Raw genomic sequence first — 3,535 nt, 5'->3', positions numbered from 1 at the left:
GATATGTCCAAAAGTTTGTGGACACCCCTTCTAATGAATGCATTCAGCTACTTTAAGTTGCACCCATTGCTGAGACATATGTGCAAATGCACACACACATACACACACAGCTTGCCTAATTCATGTAGGGACGTACTGCCAATAGAATAGGACCCTCGCAGAAGCATGTAAACGTGAACCTACTGGCACCATGCTGCCTAATACCAGGCGTGGGCTAGAAGAGGGGTATAAAGCCCCCCCAGCATTAAGCTGTGGACCAGTGGAAGAACTGTGTTCTCTGGAATGATGGATGGTGGAGCTCCATCCAGTACTTTTGGGACATCTTGACCTCACTGACACTCTTGTTGCTTAATGCAATCAAATCCTCACAGCAATGCTCCTCCAAAATCTAGCAGAAAGCCTTCTTCTCTGGACAGTAGAGACAGTTACTCCAACAACATTTTAATACCCTTGATTTCAGAAGAAACAGTGGATGAGCAGGTGTCCCAATACTTTTGTCCATTTATTGTATGTAATGTAAATGAAATGCACAGTAAAAAGGCAATAGTGTGTCCACTCTGTGTGTACTACTGTACCTGTTCTTGTCCTCAGGCAGTTCCCGGTTCCTTGCTTTACGTCCTTCCTGCTGCTGCAGTGACCTCAACTCCTCTAGCGCCCTCTGTGGCTCTGCGATTTTACTGTACAGCGCCATGCAGCATGCCGGCCCTGCCTTCACCTGCTTTTTCTCAATCAACCAATCACACCGCTGCTCGTCCAGCACCGTCACGGGATTGGTCAGTGTACTGGCTCTAATCACCACCCCCTCTTCAGACAGAACCAATAAAATCTCTCTCCAGAGACAGTAATCAGCACATCTCACTCTGCTATTGGCTCTGAATGTCGTAAGTACCAGCCCAGTTTCCGCGGCCACCAGGGTGACATCACTGTCACCATGGACGCACAGTATGTGAGCAGAGTAGGGTGGGGGTGAGGTCAGGACACTTATTTGATGGACAGGTCCGCATTCGTCCCCGCCCAGCTTGCAGTGCAGCTCATAGAGCTTGCTGAAGGTCCAGAAATCCACGCCGGATCCGGAGACGGAGAAGAAGGTGCCAGAAGCACTGGGGCCGCCGAGGGTCAGCAGAGGGGCAGAGCGCGCTGGGACGGACACAGCCTGTACCTGGTCACCTGTCTGCAGGCTCCAGGAGCGCAGAGTCCCATCCAGAGACGAGGACAGCAGCAGCCCGGACACAGGACACAGCAGCAGGGAGGTGACCACAGCTGGAAAACACACATCAACACATAGTGTGTGAAGATCCTAAAGAGATCACATGTAAAAAAAATGACAAAAGTATTGGGACACCTGTGCATCCATTGGTTCTTCTGAAATCAATGGTATTAAAAAGAGCTGATCCTGCTTTTCTTGGAGTAACTGTCTCTACTGTCCAGGGAAGAAGACTTTCTACTAGATTTTGGAGGAGGAGCATTGCTGTGAGGATTTGATTGCACTCAGTAACAAGAGCGTTAGTGAGGTCTGGATGTTGGATGATGATGATCACCACCTCACCTCCACCTCATCCCCAACTCATCCCAAAAGTATTAAATGGAGCTCCACCACCATCATTACAGAGTTTCACTGCTCCACAGCTCAATGGTGGGGGGCTTTATACCCCTCTACTAGCCCACGCCTGGCATTATTAGGCAGCATGGTGCCAATAGGGTCATGATGTTGATCTGCTCCAGAGAGTCCTATTCTATTGGCAGTACTTCTCTACAGGGACTAGACAAGCTGTGTGTGTGTGAGTGCATTAGCACATCTATGTCAGCAATGGGTGCAACTTAAAGTAGCTGAATGCTTTCATTAGAAAGGGTGTCCACAAACTTTTGGACATGTAGTGTATTCAGTTTTTTTTAAAAAGGGGACACTTAAGTTGGCCTAAGTTGTAGGATTGTGGTAGTGTGTCATTATTATGAATAATAATAATAATAATAATGATAATAATGATAATAATAATGATAATAATAATAATAATAATAATAATAATAATAATGATAATGATAATAATAAATAAATAAATAAATTTACCATAAAAAATCCACTGTTTGACATGTTGGACACAGTTGAGTCCTCCTGGTGTGTGTGTGTGTGTGTGTGTGTGTGTGTGTGATTGATCTGATTATTAATTTGAAACTCAGAACTTTATTTTTTTTATATTTATTCCTCCTGGTTCCACTGAAACAGAACCTCAGGATTTTTATCTAGAACCGATTTGTGATTAGAGATTTTAGGGCTGTGGTCGATCGACATGTGCTGCTCTTGTTAAACAGTCTCTCTCTCTCTTTCTTGCTCTCTGGAAGGCAGCTTAACCAAAGGCTTCATATAAAAATACAGGTGCATATAGACCAGGTGTGGCAGTGAGAAGGCGGGGCTTAAAGAGGCGTGGTTAGAGCTGTACACAGAATGTGTGGACACTGTAGAAGCGAACACTGACCTGAAATCAGTGAGAAATTCAGATCACAAGAGGACAAGAGGGGACATGTCCGGGACAAAGAGGACGTATGACACATTCATTTTCAGAACCCACATGACTTTGATTCTAAGGTCAAGTATTTGCTTTGATGTGTTTTTAATTTTTGTCTTCAAAGAGTCCTGATTCTGTTTTAATTATTAATAAAGGCCTTTGATGAACCCTTTGATGTAACCTTTTATGTTGATGATTGATGTTTGATTGATGATTGATTATTAATCACTGTTGTAATTTTATACCAGTGTGTCCCACGAACGTCATCAGCAGCTCCCAGTCTGGACCCCACACTCTGATGGTCACATCTTCAGATGCAGTCACCACAGCCTGCTGCAGGGGGCAGTACACCAGCCCTGTGATCTGCCTGAACAGAGAGACCAAGGAGGGACAGCTTTAGCACCTCAGCATTGCCTGCCAGTGACCAATCAAAAGTCAAAGTACTGATCATCATTAGTTTGTATAGAAATTAAACTATAAACCAGGTCTTTTGGGGCCAAGTGGTAAATATTAATTATTCATTTTAAAAATGATTAAAAATGATTAATTATTCATTAATTAATTATTACTCTTTAAAATTTAACAGGTTGAATTGCATTAGAACTTCATTCTAGCAATTATTTTTATTAATTCATTGTATTACATATTTTATTTCATTTTAATATTGATGCATTAACTTTTAATACTCTGGCTCTGATCACCATTCTGGACTAATCTTGGACTTAAATGTGGATTTTTAACAGGTTTCTAAAAATGATAAAAAAAAAAACGATTATTATGATTCAAAGAAATCAGTAATTCTTTTAAACCATGCTACTAAAAATTAAAACAGTAATTCTAATATTTTAAAAGGAAATTCTAAATGTTTTAAAAGTGATTCTAAACACTTAAACAGTCATTTTAATCTTATGAACAGAACTGTGAAACAGTTTAAAAGTAATTCTACATTTTAGAATGATTATTTTATTATTTGAAACATTTCAGAATGGTAATTCTAATATTTTAAACAGTGATTCTAAATATTAGAATGGTAA

The sequence above is a fragment of the Salminus brasiliensis genome, chromosome 9, assembly GCF_030463535.1.
Source record: "Salminus brasiliensis chromosome 9, fSalBra1.hap2, whole genome shotgun sequence".
In the NCBI taxonomy this organism is placed as follows: domain Eukaryota; kingdom Metazoa; phylum Chordata; class Actinopteri; order Characiformes; family Bryconidae; genus Salminus; species Salminus brasiliensis.
Note: the sequence above shows the minus strand (reverse complement) of the source record.